The 17,188-nt window shown below is 39.7% G+C and overlaps 1 pseudogene; it reads right to left on the reverse strand.

Annotated features, from left to right (window-relative positions):
* Positions 1–1,366: 1,366 nt before the first annotated feature.
* Positions 1,367–17,188, reverse strand: part of LOC124526350 (60S ribosomal protein L15-like) — a 41,550-nt pseudogene continuing 25,728 nt past the window's right edge.

Here is a 17,188-nt window from a genome sequence, read left to right on the forward strand (position 1 = left end):
GAGGGGTATTCAATGAGTTTTTCAAGAGCCATTTGTTCATTTTCCTAAACTATCACCTATAAGCATGAACCAGCAGTGGAAACAGAAATGTAATTTGCAGCAACTTTAAGAATCTTAATTTCCAAAAGTCTTGCTATGATACAAAAACTTCCAAGTTTATGTCATAACTAACAGGCTCGGGAAGACTATATATGATGTGTTTTTGCTTGTTTGCTTTGTTCACCAATACGGAGATAGTGGCAAAGTTCAATAGAAGAGGAGAATTTTCAGGAATGACATATGAGAGTTTATAGAGTAAATCTCTTAACTGTATTTTAGGGAAAGGGCCTGAATCCCATCCATCACCCTAGGCCAAGCATGACAAAGGGAGGGATGATAGCTCAATAATTTCTGAGATCCCATTAAAAAAGGAAGCTATGTTTTATTTTCCAGATTGTAGCCTCAAGGTTCTGCAGATCTTAGAGTCTTAAGAGATGAGAAATGTGCCAAGGCAATAAAGGAATAAAGGCTAATAAAGGGGCTCTGTTAAAGGGCTCAATGGCAGCCTTTCAAAATCTTACGACAGTCCCCAGTGACTCTCCAGCTCTGTGAAGGCTGGAGGACTTCACTAGGTCATAGTTCTAGCCAACAGAAGCAGGAGGCTGGTGGCTAAAGATGAGGTGGGACAAGTTAAATCGGTAGTTGATGCCTGCTGAAGGTGAATGGAACCCAAACATAAGCCCCCTAAAGAGTAACAGAATGGGGACTGAATCTGAAACCTGTATTTAATTGACTTCAAATCTTAACATGCCCAAACTACTTGGAAGTGACTAAGTTACCTCCCATTAGGCAAACTGAAGGTGTAAGACAAATTAAATTCAATAAAAAAATACAAAGCATTATCTCTGCAAATGGAGTCCGTGATTGAATTAATACATACTACTACACATCCATATACACATACCTCAGTGATTTATACCTAGGTATTTATAGCAGATACCTCTAGATGGTTGAATTAGGGGATTTTCATTTTCTTCTTTTTTATAATATGCATGTAAAATGTTCTCTGTATTGAAAATGTATTGCCCTTTTGCCATAAGAAAATTATAAAAGATATAAACTAAATTGTATTAAAGAAATTATGAAGTATTTCAACTTTGTTTTTGTTACTTACAGAAAAGTTGCAAAATTACTACAAAAAGTTCCCTCATGCCTCTTACCCCATTTGTTTTAACGATATACATAATCACAGTACAATTTTCTTTTTTGTTGTTGTTGTTGTTGTTTTTATTTTTCAATATATGAAGTTTATTGTCAAATTGGTTTCCATACAACACCCAGTGCTCATCCCAAAGTACAATTTTCAAAATCAAGAAATTAACACTGATACAATACTATTTCTGAACTTTTTTTTTTTTAATACAGAATACAGAGGAAAGGATCAAAGATAAAATCTTTTGTGGCTTATTTACAACAGAATTTTCTCAGACTTAATCAGGACCCCAACAGATATTGGGGCAGATTTCTGTGTACATCAGCTGGCAGGGCAGAGGAAGTAATATAAAATGCCAAATAAAAAATCTTCAATAATATAATGAATATCAAGTGCCTGCCTTGAAATAAGCACTCAATAAATGCTCTGTCGTTACTATTATTGAAATAGAATTATTATCTAATAAGTCTCTAGCATTTAACAAGAACTATAGTTGATTGAAGCTTATTTCCTGGTGCTCAACAGCTGGGTTATTCCTAAATACCAGAATAGCACTGTTTCCAGAAGCCAGTCATTTTTCCAGGTGTGTGTCCTTGATCAGACTGAATTGTTTCATCAAGAACCAGGAGACACTCTGATCTCAACTCCCATTCTGAGAAATCTGTGGTGTTCCAGATTACAGAAGGCTTTCTCAGGAGATAATTGTTTCCTCCTCCTTCAGGCCTTGACTAATGCTCCTACTCAGCAGAAGACCAGAATTGCTGAAGAATCAAGCCTGTCTGGGATCCTAACTTCAGGAAAGCACAACTCTGGGCCATGGAATTATTTAGGGTTCTTGTCATGGCCATGGTGAAAATTCTTATTTTAATGAATACTGCAAGGATTGGTGAAAATTTTTCTGCCTCCTTTATGGCTGGAAAATTAAAAAAACAAAACCTCAACTCTAAATACACTTTAGATATTATGAAAAATACTTTTTTAATGTGGGAAACTATATAGTATTAGCAAATCAGTTTTTAGTCATCATCACAATTCACCAAACCGCTGCATCCTACAACCATACATAGGCTAATCCAAAATTAAGGTTAACTTGCCATCGTTTAGAAAGTTAAAAAAACCTGCAAAATGTCAAACACATTTCTCAGATTTGAAGAAAAAAAGAGCATTTGAATACATATTTGGAGGAATTTAATCTCCTGACCTAATAGAATTAGAAATTCCAAGAGACTCAAGTTCATAAACAGATGAAACTTTAGGATGAGAATATATTAATATCATGCTTGAACTGCTAACTTTGTAATATTTACAAATGAAATTTCCATTTCTCAAATATTTTTAGAAGGTGTTGGGTCAAAGAGATTAAAGTCAGATGTACTCCCATACTAAATCAACACAGATGGCTGTAAATATTCAGAAAATTGAGCTTATCAGGAAACAACAGTTGGCTACATTATAAATTTGTGGAAAAAAAAAAAGATAATTAAGAGGACAAGACACATTTTTACCCGTAACATTAATACAGATTTTTTTTCTTGAAACAATGCGAAACAAAGCTAGCCTGGTGTTCTAAGATGTGCTTTTTCAGATACTCTGGTAAGAGAGAAATCACTATAACCTTGTTTAAAATTACCCTTTATTTGAAAGAAAATTTTGAATTTAGGAAAGAAGTGGCAAACATATTTTAAAAAATATTGACTGTCATAAATTGTTTATTAGAATTTAATTTTACTTTACTTACATTAGCAGAATGCTATGTAAGAATTTTAATTTACTTACATTAGCAGTAACAGTGGAGCTGGAGGGTACTGCATCTTCTCCAAGCTGCCTCATGTGGAACTTGTGACCCTTTCCAAGGCCACGCCTCTTGGGGCCTACAGGTCAATTCTTGAATCTCCCTGTGCTTGAGAGCTAGTTTGCTGATCCAGTGAATGTCGGGATTTCTTCTGACAGCTTTATGTAATGGATCAATGGGGATAACCTCAAAGAATTCGTACGTGGGATCTTCACCAATCCAGTAAAAATTCAGGACTCTCAGAGCCCCATGGTGGCATCCAGCTTATTCCTAGGCAAGAGTGAAGACTTGGGGCAAACTTTAGCTGGTTAACACCATGATGGACAGGCTTGCCATAGGTTGCACCTTTAGGAACTGGGCATTTGTAGTCACCGCAGTGCACGTGAATCCGATACATGACATAACCTTGCTTGGCGTTGTATCCCAGTCTGGGGGCTTTAGCACGCCGGGCTGAATGGGGTACCCTGTAGAGCGCAGAGTAACTGGCAGTACTGAGAATAAAGCGCATTACATCAGACTGTGTCTTTCTCCATAGCTCCAGGATGTACGTGTAAGCGCCCATCTTGGTTGACCTTTGAGTGAAATGGCTGCTGCCAGATGGAAAGAAAAAGAGCTTTCTCCCACAATCCCTTTTGGGCGCCTCTTAATTTTTTTTTTCTAAGTACTAAATAGAGTAGTTCTCAATGTTTTACCCCAAGAATCCCTTTATTATTGAAAGATCACCTAAAACTTAGTTTATTCAGGTTTTTAATCAAGAGTTTTTAATTAGCTTTTAACAAACTTGAAATCATGTATTTTCAGGAAAAATACTTTTGAAAAGCTTTTTTAAACCTATACATTTTTATTTGAGGAGGTATGTTTAATTTTTTTTATACCAAAAATAGGTGGATAAATATTATTAACTTTGCCAGGGGTTCCTGGCCTCAGGCTGGGAATTACAGAGGTCTATGTGCCAGACACTTGTATATACACATACAAAAGTGAATAACATGGTTATTAAGAATAAAAGATAAGTTGTGATGGACAATGGGTGTTATATGTAAGTGATTAATCACTGAATTCTACTCCTGAAAACAAATTGCACTGTATGTTAACTAAAATTTAAATTTAAAAAAATAACTGAAAAAAAAGATAATTAATATATAGCCTCTAACTATACAAAAGAAAATAATGCATGTCTTACATGGGGTTATAAAGCAGAAAGGCACACCCAATGAGATACAAATCACTAAACTGCAAGGGAGATTAACAAAGTGGGGTAATAGAGATAAAAAAAATACTGGGCTCTGGAAACTAGGGAAAGGAAGCTTCACGGACGAGGAAGCAGCTAAACTAGAGGGGAATGACGATTTCAATGAGTGTGTTGCAAAGGAGTCTTTAAAACTGGAGGGAAAAAAGCACCAAGTCAGAGAAACAGGCCATTTAAAATATGATGGAGTGCTTATTTTGGGTAAAAGAATGTCTAATGAGACTATAAAACAGAAATGAAAATGTCATCCAACTAAACCCAGAAAGAATGCAGTTCTATATTTCTCAATATCAACTTAATGTAGAATTTGGGCTGGACTACAGAAATAACAAGAGAGTAAATGTTTTCCCAAACACTAAGACTTGACATGATTTTGTTGATGTTAATTAGCCAAGGGATTGTCCTGCTGTCCACCACCCACTGCAAGAGTCCCTTGCAATCAATGCCACACTTAGCAAGAATCTTCCTTAATGGATATTGTCTCTGCCCAAAACAAACTACAGACCTTCCTCAACTTATTATGGGGTTATTTCTTGATAAGCCTATCCTATGTTGAGAATATCTTAAGTTGAAAATGCATTTAATACACTTAACCTACAGAGCACCATCACTTAGCTTGGCCTACCTTAAAAGTGCTCAGATTTGTTAGCCTACAGTGGGGCAGAATCCTCTAACACAACCTTATTTTATAATAAAGTGTGGATTATCTCATGTAATTTATTGAATACTGCATTGTAAGTGAAAAACAGAATAGTTCTAAGTTTATCAGTTGATTGTCCCTGGGATCACATGGCTGACTGGGATGCTGCCTAGCATCATGACAGTATCGCAATGCCTATCAGTAGCCCAGAAAAAGATCCAAATTCAAAATATGAAGTGCAGTTGCTACTGAATGTAATCGCTTCTGCACCACAGTAAAGACAAAAAAAAAAAAAAATCATCAAGTCAAATGATTGTGATCGCCTGTAAAACAAAAACAATATGAAACAAAACAAACACAAATCCAAAACAAAACTAAGAGACCATCACAGCAAGCTTTGAGCCCGCATAGTTGACCTGTGCCCCAACATATTTCCTCTCCTACTCCCTCCACATTAAACACCACGCAAACAGTAAAATAAAACTCCACATCAACCTAAAAATCTTACTGGAACACTGCTGTGTAACTAGATGTTGTCATCTTCCTCCTCTACCTACTAAACATTCTCATTCATTAAGCTAGGGAATCATTACAATTATTATTGTTTTAGATTTCAAAGGTAGTTCAAAGTCCCAGAACAAACACAACGAAATTACATATTCTTCTTCGTCATCACTGAGGATTAATTATCCCAAGGCCTTCCGTCTAAATCCCCATTTCCTAATTCTAAGACTAGTGTAATGTTCTACCTCACATCATACAATTTAACAACTGACAATATACACAAAGACATTAAAAGTCCCACAAAAGTCAAAAGTAAAAAAAAAAAAAAAAACACGCAAAAACATCTGTACGTGGCATCACACAGGCTAAACTTAGCTAAAGACACAAAAATTTACTAGTTTTACTAAAACTATGGGCATCTTAGGAAGTACTTGAGAAATTATCGGTTTACTAAAATAGGGTACAAATTTCAGGTGGGAGTAGAACACTAAAACCACGTTAGATTCTGACAGAAGCCTTAGCCCTGACCATACCCCTTGCCCGGCTTCCTGCCTTGCGGTCCTTCTGGTTTCAGCTCCAACTTCAGTTGCTCTGGGAAACCTTTCTCACCCACTCGCTTCCGCTCAGCACAGCAATTAAAATACATGCCCTTCTACTCAGGCCATTTTGTCAGCTAGCTTGTTAGCCCTTTCCAAATTGTGAGCTCTGGAATGAATAAATCCCACGCCATCCGAAGGTCAGGCAGAACCGCGATTAAGAAGCAGAACGGGGGCGCCTGGGTGGCTCAGTCGGTTAAGCGGCCGACTTCGGCTCAGGTCACGATCTCACGGTCCGTGAGTTCGAGCCCCGCGTCAGGCTCTGGGCTGACAGCTCAGAGCCTGGAGCCTGTTTCAGATTCTGTGTCTCCCTCTCTCTGACCCTCCCCCGTTCATGCTCTGTCTCTCTCTGTCTCAAAAATAAATAAACATTTAAAAAAAAAAAAAAAAAAGAAGCAGAACGTCCGCAGCCCTTCAGGCTACACCAATCGGAGCCTCGGCGGGAGGCGGCACGTGCCCACTTCTCGCGAGAGCAGATACCAGGCTCCAGCGCGCAATGCGCATGCGGAGTTGGGAATGCGGACCTGGAGACCAAAAACTACTTATCCCAGAATTCTGTGGGCATGCATCCTCCTTATCCAGGACTATGTTAACAAGAAAGCCCTGCAGGATCTCAGTCCGTGTTGGGAAGCTTTTCTCTCATCAGAATGCAAACGGCAGGATTAACCCGTATGTTTCCTTATGCTGCCGAAGCTGAGGCAATCCCTAGATTTCCCGGGATGGTGTCAGCGAAGCCTCGTTTCGACTTGTCATAGTTTGTTAGACCATGATGTCGTTAGAAGTTCTGAGAAATCGAGATTTTGCAAGGAGTAGAAGGATCAGGGAGACAGCTGCGCCCGACCCAGCCTTGTGCCAAGCAAGGGCAGACGGCTGAGGATGCCCAGGTCTTCTTCAACTCACACTGGCCAGGATGGTGTCTTGGTCCCCAGAAGCCCTAATGTTCTGGGAGTCACACTGTGGTGGCCACCAGGCTTCAGCTCCCGAAGTCTTCGTAGGGGCAGTGGAGTCGTTGGCTGTTCTCAGTATCAATCTGCAGGGAAACGACCTAACGGGGCTCCAGACCTCCCTTCTCCCTTGCTCCTAATCTTCAATTCTACTGTATTTCTGCTTCAGAGACTCAACTCTGCAAGTCTGTCTGCAAGGATCCACATCCCCCACCCTGCTTCTCCCATCCCCTAGTCCCTAAATCTTCAGCCTCTACCCTCCAACAGTTTCTTACTTTGTTTCAGACCCTACAATCCCGTGCTGTTTGTTAGTATTGTGGCATCATTCATTGTTCCCTCATATTGAGAATGCCACATCTCTAGTGCTCCATTAGTGCTGAGACTCTAGGTTAGCCAGGGGCTTTCAGAAACCTGCCTGGAGAAAATAGTTCTGTATTTGGGCTTCAGTGTCCCCACTTGAAGCCCCATATGAAGCCTCTTGGATTCAGGACATAGAGAAGAGATCTGTCAAGATGAATCACCTCCTACTGATGATGGCAATACCTTTCATTGGGTATGGAGACAGTTATTGCCTTAACCAGAAGGCCCAGTCAGTCAGACTTTCCTAGCCAGGAGTGTAACCTTTTCCTTCTACCCCACAGAAGAAATAAAAACCCTAGGCCTCATTACTCCTCTCCAGGTACTTCTGGCTTGGGTCAGTTATGTGACTGTGTTTGGCAATTGCAGGAATCAAGGTCATGCTTGGGAGCTAGAAATAGAACCCGGAAGCTATTGATGCACATGGGTGGTGCTGTTACTGGGAGGTTATGAAGACATTGCTGCTCTGGGGGAGGACGCCCTTGAGAGGAAGGGGAAGTTAGAGGACCAGTTACATTTCAGTTTCACAGCTATCAATGATTCTTGTGTGATCTTGATTAGCTTACATTCTAGATCTAAATTTCCCTTTCTAGATATACGTATAAATGGTAAATGGGCATAGAAGTGGAGGATAGTCCTCACTAACACCTTTTCACTGCGTTAAAGGCATTCTTACCACGCAAGAAAAGTAGATTATTTTTAGGTTCTAATCACACCACCAGAGGGCACTATCGACTGTCTGAAGAGCAATTTAGTTTACAACTTCATCAGCCCTGTTATGTTGTCATAGTTTTTACACACATTACTTAGAAAAATGAAACAATGTCCAAGTAAAGTCATTAATTTATTTAGCACCAACATCAGAAGGAAAACCAGTCTGTTAAACCAGAGGTTCCCAACCTTGTCTCATATTGGAATCTTTAAGAGCTACTTATGCCTCGCCCCTGTCTCCAAACATTCCGATTTCATTTTGATAAGGGGTGCAATGTGAGCTTCGGTACTTTAAAAAGCTCCCCAGTGATTCTAATGTGTGGCAAAATTTGGGAACGGCAGCAAGTCCTCTGCTCAGTTTTAATAAAGGAGTGTGAACCTGATCTAAACGTTACATGTTATCAACTTCATAAGAGAAAAGCAGGAGTCCTTAGGGAAGCAATTCCAGGAATGCACTTGATGCAGTTCCAACTGGAAGCAATGATAGCCTCTCTGTGCTATTTAGTGTTCCCAAGAACAAGAGCCTTACTGGAGTGACTAGAGAATTAGGTTGAAAGATGGTAATAATAGCAGCTTTCATTTATTAAGCTTTTATAATGTGCCAAATATATCTTTCCCTTAACAGGTTTTAGCTCATTTAGAATAAAATAAAATAAAAGGCTAGAAGCTATCATTATTTCCACTTTACACATGCAGAAACAGGTACAGAATGGTTGAATAATTTGCCACAATGACACAATACAGCTAGCAAAGCCTGGGTTCAAATCCAGATAGTCTTGTCTCCTGGAGCACAAGCTCTTTTTTTTTTTTTTAATGTTTATTTATTTATTTTTGAGAGAAAGAGCACAAGCAGGGGAGGGGCAGAGAGAGACAGAGGGAGACACAGAATCTGAAGCAGACTCCAGGCTCCGAGCTGTCAGCACAGAGTTGGTTGCAGGGCTTGAACTGACGAACTGTGAGATCATGACCTGATCCAAAGTTGGATGTTTAACTGACTGAGCTGCCCAGGCACCCCTCACAAACTCTTAATCACTGTGCTATTCTATTTCCTAATCCACAAATAGTGAATTTTTTCCTTTTCTCCCCACCTGGTCTATGTATTTAGTTTTCACATCCTTTTTTGTCCCTCCTTCATTCTCTACTCATGTCCAAGGCCTACATGTATGGCCATTGTTCATTTTCAGATTACTCAAGTTTCTAGCACTATATATATAACACTCTGGGAAGATACAAGGCTATACATTTTCTCACTATGTGGCAGGCCCTTCACTAAAAACTTTATGTGTATTATCTCATATGAGGCTTACGATAGCAGTTTTAAAGTTGAAGAAACAGGCTTGGTGAGGTGACGTAGCTTTTTCAGCTGATATGACTTGGTTTCAAGCTGTTTACCCTGGCATTTCCATCTGTCTTATGAGTCCCAGTAAGTATTTATCAAAAAGGGGAAAAAAGGGAGGAAAGGAAGAAAAGATAGGAAAGAAAAAGGAAAGAGGGAAGATAGAAAGAAAAGAGGGAAGAGCTTTTCTCTGTTAAAGATATTATGAATATTCTAGAACAGGTCCAAATTCCCTTAGTCTGAGCCTGAGTGAGGAGATGGTTTTCTTAATGTCATTCCACCAGGAGGGAATTCTAAAGCACCATTATGTGAGATTTGCCTTTGGCTTAGGCTGGTATCTTCTTCTGGGTATTTATCTTGTGTCCCCCACTAAGGAGCAAGTTCTGTGTCTCCTACTCCCTCACTTCACTCAGCATGTTGGCTTATATGTAGTAGCAAAGAATCATCAGGTGCTTTTTAGATATGGATGATACCTCATCTTGCTCATTCCCCTTGTTCTGCAGACGTGGAAACTCAGGTCTAGGGAGATTGTTGGCACCAAGACCACGGTTATTGTAAAGCTGGGATTAGAATTGACTATCAGCTGGCGGCACCTGGGTGGCTCAGTTGGTTGAGCATCCAGCTCCTGATTTTGGCTCAGGTCATGATCCCAGAGTTGCGGGATTGAGCCCCAGCCGGGCTCTGCTCTCAGTGTGGAGCCTGCTTAAGATTCTCTCTCCTTCTGCCCCTCTCCCTCTGCCCCTTTCCCGCACTCTCTCTCTCTAAAAAAAAAAAAAAGAAAGAAAGAAAGAAAAAATATAATTGACTATCAGCTGAATGCTCTTGGCACTCTTCCAAACTCAATAAATATTTGTTGACTTGTGGATTGATTTATTTTACTGTCAAAATAACCTGTAATGGGATTGGTACAATACATTATACATGTGGAAACGTAAGACTATTTCATGAAGTAGTTACCACTGTAAATAATTTTTGGCTGTAATAAGATTTCAGATTCATTCAGCCAAATAGTTTACTGAATGGTTCTCAAAATTTGGTCTGGAGATTAGCAGCATTAAAATTGCCTAGGAATTTGTTAGAAATGCAGTTTCTCTGACTCTGCTATAGACTTACTGAATCAGAAAGTGGGGGCGAGGCACAGCAAAAAGTATTTTAACAAGCCCTCCAGGAATGTCTGATGCATACTCAGGTTTGTGAACCACCGGTTTGGTGTGAAGGGTCTGTTTGGTTTAAGAAATATATAACTAATGAAAAGACTAAAGATTTTGTATACTGGGATTTTTAAAAAAATCAGATAACCTGCTTACATATTACCTTTATTAGGACTTATCTGGCCCAGGAACAAGAAAATGGTCACTTGAAATATTTTGACTTCCCCTCTTTCTCCACCCCTCCCCTGCTCGTTCTCTCTGTCTACCTCTCTCTCTTTCTCAAAAATAAACATTTAAAAAATATTTTGTCAAAAATTCAGTTTCTACCATAAAATTATTCTCTAGAATAAACCTTTCTGAAAAGATATAGGATTAGACTCTCATGACAGAAGCAATGCAAAGCCAGGAATTGCAAGTATATGTATTTAACAAGATGTACCTGTTAATAGATACAGGCTACCTGTTAATGAATACAGGTAGTTCATAGAAAATTCTGTTAGTTCATAGTTCAAAGAAAATAATGTCAACTCATGAAATAAATATATTTATACGAGGTATAGTTAACTTATATATGTTTGCCTGTGTGGGAAAAAGGGAATATGCACTTTGAATGTTTCAATCAGAGAGCTCTGTGATTAGTTAGGAAACAGTTTTCATACAATTTCAGCAATGACCTAGCTCAGTAGAGGATGCTACCAGTTCTTTCAAGTTAGGAGTCATTCTATATATGGAAATTCCAGAAGGGACCACTCTTTTTTTTTTTTAAGTTTATTTATTTATTTTGAGAGAGAGAGGGAGAGAGACTGCATGTGAGTTGGGGAAGGGCAGAGTGAGAGGGAGAGAGAGAGAATCCCAAGCAGGCTCCATTCTACCAATGCAGAGCCCAACTCGGGGCTGGAACCTATGAAACCATGAGATTGTGACCTGAGCTGAAACCAAGAGTCGGACTCTTAACCAACTGAGCCACCCAGGCACCCCATAAGGGGCTGCTCTTGACTACAACAGAAACTGAGTGAGCTAGGCATAACCCAATCTGGAGGTCACCAGAAATGTAAATTGTCCCTCTGAGCAAAGAAGGCATCTATTGCATTAGCCCTGCTTTACTGAGTGAAAAGGTAGAGATGGAAATGTGGGTGTGTGTATGCGCGTGTGGCATTGAGTGTAAGGAGAAATTTACTTTCTTTCAGGAAATTGACAACTGTAGCCCAGAGGACTATTCTGAGAACACTGTGAGATTTTGTAACCTTTGGAATTTACCCATCTTTGTTATTTACTGTTTCTGCCTGTTTGTTTTGTTTTCCTAGCATTAATTAGGAGCAAATATATTCAAAAGCCAGAGTAACTGAAGATAGATTTTAAGAGTAGTCTTGTGGGAGAAGGAATCCCAAGGCAAAGAGTGGGTACGGATGGAAGCCGCAGAAGGAAAGGAAAGGACAATAGGCTGTGAAGGTACCAGGGTGAACAAAGCAAAGGGCCCATGTGGAGATTGTCTTATGGCCATACATGACAGTAGAAAAATGGGAGTAAAAGTTGGCTTTGGTGGCAACTTGGGCATATGTGCAGTTGCTACCCGACTTTCTAAATTGTTTATTTATATTTTGAGACAGAGAGAGAGAGAGGGAGAGAGAGAAAGCATGAGCAAGGGAGGGGCAGAAAGAGAGGGAGACAGAAAGAAACCCAAGCAGACTCCAAACTGTCAGCATGGAGCCCGACGTGGGGCACTATCTCAGGAACCATGAGATCATGATCAGAGCAGAAATCAAGAGTCAGATGCTTAACCAACTGAGTCACCCAGGCACCCCGCTACCTGACATTCTAAACTATCATTCACACTTTCTTTAAAGCCCAAGACAAGTTCTGTATACCATTATACTTTGGGCTGCTATAGAAATCCTTTCTACTTTAATAACATTGGTATTTTAAACTTCTAGGATGGCTTGCCCACCTTGCTTTGTGCCCTAATGAGTTGGCCTCTTTAAGTGACAAACTTCAAAAAGACATGAGGTGATATACCAGTAAGAAATTCTGAGCTGGGATATTTTGTTCCTTTAGATAAGTGTTTCCCGAGTAGAGATTCTTAAAGATGCTCTGAACATTGATGTTTTTGAAACACAGTGTGTTTTGACTTCTATATTTTTAAATGGAATGAATAAAATAACTACAAATTACCCATGAAAGCAAAACAATGTGAAAGACCCTAAGTTTTTTCAGTGAGGAATTGGGATATAGAGGACAGCAGATGAACATCTGCTGGGTACTGTTGCACACTCTACTCTGCTCCGTGAGCCTGGGAATGTTACCAGAAAAAAGAGGGAAGTCACGGAGGTCAAAGAGGGAGACCAACTTTCTGCTACAGCAGAAAATTGAAAGGATTGCATTTTATGTGGAAGAGCTCAGGAGTGAAAATGCAAGGAGGCACCGCTCTGTATTCCTTCTGGTCTCTGTATGATGCCTTGATGTCTGTCTCCAGGCTTCTTATACTTATCAATCCCGCAAATGTAGAAACCAATCCTAAACTTTTCTTCAGGCCGAAAGACTGCCAATCCAACTTCACTATCCTTTCCCAGTCTGTTAACAAATGATGGGATGCTAGCAAATGGCAGGGGCACCCATAGCACAAGTGTGGGTTGATCAATAAAGGAAATGCATGGTGTGATTTTGAGAGCAACTCTACATTTCTATAGATGCCAGCAAACTGATCTAAACACGAAATGTAGTAGGATCCACTTGAATAAGAGATAATGATCTTTGTGTCACTTTATTGTCTGAGTGACAGTCTCTGAATGCCCTAGCTTTGCACATGCTAGGGTCTCAATGCCAGACTATCAGTGGAGATCAGGGATGCCCAGCAAGGTCCTGGCAGTCTTCCAAAAGAGCTCCACAGCTGGAACCTACTTTTGCTTGAAGCCTCTAAAATTCCTATTAATAACAAGGGTTCTACTAAAATAATATGTTTTCTAGAGTTACATTTGTGATTATTAGTCTTTGTTTCAGCAAAACCTTAAAGAAGAAAAGTGAGTCTACACTTTTCTTCTAGAGGGCATGTTACATGGAACGTCAGAGAAGTAATATTAGAGAGGACCTAAAAAGAAGACAGTAAGTCCAGGGAAGATCTGGGAACAGGTTCGAGGTACAGGCAACAGCAAGTGCTAAAATCCTAAGAGAATGAGTAGCAGATGTTCAGAAAACAGAGAGAGGGCTTCTGTGTCTGTGGCACCATGAAATGGTAGGAAATGAGGTTGGACAGAGACAATGAGGTTGACCAGATCATGCAGGGCCTCACAGGCCAAGAAAATTCAGCTTTGATCTGAATACCGTAGGAAGCCATTGGAATGTTCTGAGCATGAAAGTGACACTGTTTCTTTTTCTCTTATTTAAAAAAATTTTTTTAATTAAAGAAAATGTTTATTTATTTTTGAGAGAGAGAGAGAGAGAACAAGTAGGGTAGGGGCAGAGAGAGAGGGAGACCAAGGATCTGAAGCAGCTCTGTGGAGCTGACAGTGGAGAGCTGGATGCAGGGCTCAAACTCAGGAACCTTGAGATCATGACCTGAGCCAAAGCTGGACACTTAACCAACTGAGCCACCTAGGTACCCCCCTTTATTTAAAAATTTTTTTAGTCTTTAGAATTTTAAAATGTTTTCCTTAACATAGCAAATATCTTAGAACGCATTATTTACCACTGAACTCCAGTCCACATCATTTTTTATGTTAAATTCTGAAAGGAATACTTATGAAGTACCTACTATATAATTGAGGTTCATACAATGAGCTTTACTCTGCCTCTAATTAGCAGTATGATTTGGGTAAGTCTCTTACCTGTTACATGTCTTGTAATCTTAAAAAAAAAATCCACATATTTAAAGCACACAATCTGATAAGATATGACATATGTATTCACCAAGAAACCCATTATGAAAATCAAGATAATGGACATATTTGGGGTGCCTGGGTGGCTCAGTCAGTTGAGCGTCCAACTTCAACTCAGGTCATGATCTCACAGTTCGTGAGTTCGAGCCCCGCGTCAGGCTTTGTGCAGACAGATTGGAGCCTGGAGCCTGCTTCGGATTCTGTGTCTCCCTCTCTCTCTCTACCCCTCTCCAGCTTGCACTCTTTCTGTCCCTCTCTCAAAGATAAATAAACATTAAAAAAAAAAAGATAATGGACATATCCATCATTCCCAAAAGTTTGCTCATGTTCTTTGTAATCTCTGTCACCTCCCTGTCCGTCACTCAGACCCAGGCAACCACTGTTGTCTGTTACTATAGTTTGTACTTTCTTGAATTTTATATAAATGTAATCATTTATTTAAATAAGAGTATATTCTATTTTTATTGGGTTTCTTTCACTCAGCATAATTATCTTGAGATCTATGTGTGTTGTTGTATGTATCAGTAGTGCATTCCTTGTTATTGCTGAGTAGTATTTCGTTGTACAGATAAAACAAAACTTGTTTATCCATTCATCTGTTGATGGATTTTTGGGTTGTTTTCGATTTTTTACTATCACACATAACGCTGCCATGAGAATGTGTACAAGTCCTTTTAAGGATATATGTCTGTCTTCAGATCTCTTGGGTAAGAGAACTAGGTGTAGAATGGTTGGACCATATGGTAGGTGTATGTCTAATTTTCTAAGAGACTGCCAAACTGTTTCCAAAGCTATTATACCATTTGACATCCACATAAGTTGCTCCCTGTCCTCACCCACACTTGTTATGATCAGTCTTTTTAATTTTAGTTATTACAATAAATGTATAGTGGTCTCTAATGGCAGTTTTGACTTGAATTTCCCTAATGATCAATGCTGTTGAGCACATATTAGAATCTTAGTGCCCAATGCAATGGTAATAAAAGGTAGGGCCTTTGGGGGGTGATTAAGTCATGAGGGTAGAACTCTGATGAATGGGAATTGTGCTCTTATAAAAGAGATTCCACAGAGCTCCCTAGTCCCTTCCAGTAAGTGAGAACACAGCAAGAAGTCAGCAGTCTACAACCTCAAAGAAGTCTCTAATCCTACCCTATGCTGGCACCTTGATCTTGGAATTCCCAGCCTCCAGAGCTGTGACAAATATAGTTGTTGTTTATAAGCTGTTTAGTATTTCATTGTAGCAGCCCAAATGGATTTTGTTATAGCAGCCCAAATGAATTATGACAGTGGCTCTCTACAAGCCAAGGAAAGAAGCCTTAGGAAAAACAAGAACTGCAGACACCATGATCTTGGACTTCTGACCTCCAGAACTATGAAAAAAAAAATTCTGCTATTTAAGCTGTCTAGTCTCTGGTATTTTCTTATGGCTACCCTAGCAGACCAACATAGCCTCCCATAAGGAAATTATGGTGTGCCCAATGCTGCCCCTACATTTGTAACAGGAATACAAGGATGCGACTCCTGCTTGTACAAACCAGGCACATCCCCCACCTTCCCTTGGCTAGCATGTCTATTTCCTAAGAATCTTAAATAATCCAGGTTCAGTGGCTATCTCTAGAAGGGATTGGGGTTCCAAATCTCACTTCTTTCTCCAAAATAGACATTTTTAATGTAGGTGAAATGACAATAAAATTGTAATTTTAGTCTTGAAATTGTAATTTAGTACAGAAATTGTAATTTTCACAGCACAAAAACAGACACTCAGATCAAGGGAACAGAATAGAGAACCCAGAAATGGACCCACAAACGTATGGCCAACTAATCTTTGACAAAGCGGGAAAGAATATCCAATGGAATAAAGACAGTCTCTTCAGCAAGTGGTGCTGGGAAAACTGGACAGTGACATGCAGAAGAATGAACCTGGACCACTTTCTTACACTAGACACAAAAATAAACTCAAAGTGGATGAAAGACCTAAATGTAAGACAGGAAGCCATCAAAATCCTCGAGGAGAAAGAAGGCAAAAACCTCTTTGATCTTGCCCGCTGCAACTCCTTACTCAACACGTCTCTGGAGGCAGGGAAACAAAAGCAAAAATGAACTATTGGGACCTCACCAAAATAAAAAGCTTCTGCACAGCCAAGGAAACAATCAGCAAAACTAAAAGGCAACCGGCAGAATGGGAGAAGATATTTGCAAACGACATATCAGATAAAGGGTTAGTATCCAAAACCTCTAAAGCACTTATCAAACCCAACACCCAAAAAACAAATAATCCAGTGAAGAAATGGGCAAAAGACATGAATAGACACTTCTCCAGAGAAGACATCCAGATGGCCAACTCATGCATGAAAAAATGCTCAACATCACTCATCATCAGGGAAATACAAATCAAAACCACAATGAGATATCACCTCACACCTAATGTCAGAACGGCTAACATTAACAACTCAGGCAACAACAGATGTTGGCGAGAATGTGGAGAAAGAGGATCTCTTTTGCCCTGCTGGTGGGAATGCAAACTGGTGCAGCCACTTTGGAAAACAGTATGGGGGTTCCTCAAAAAAGTAAAACTAGAACTACCCTATGACCCAGCAATTGCACTAATAGGTATTTATCCAAGGGATACAGGTGTGCTGTTTCAAAGGGGCACATGCACCCCCATGTTTATAGCAGCACTATTAACAATAGACAAAGTATGGAAAGAATCCAGATGTCCATCGATGGATGAATGGATAAAGAAGATGTGGTATATATATACAATGGAGTATTACTTGGTAATCAAAAAGAATGAAATCTTGCCTTTGCAACTACGTGGATGGAACCAGAGGGTATTATGCTAAACGA

The sequence above is a fragment of the Lynx rufus genome, unplaced genomic scaffold (assembly GCF_022079265.1).
Source record: "Lynx rufus isolate CCGP_SWC_20201006 ecotype Redwood Valley unplaced genomic scaffold, mLynRuf1.p SCAF_5, whole genome shotgun sequence".
NCBI lineage: Eukaryota > Metazoa > Chordata > Mammalia > Carnivora > Felidae > Lynx > Lynx rufus.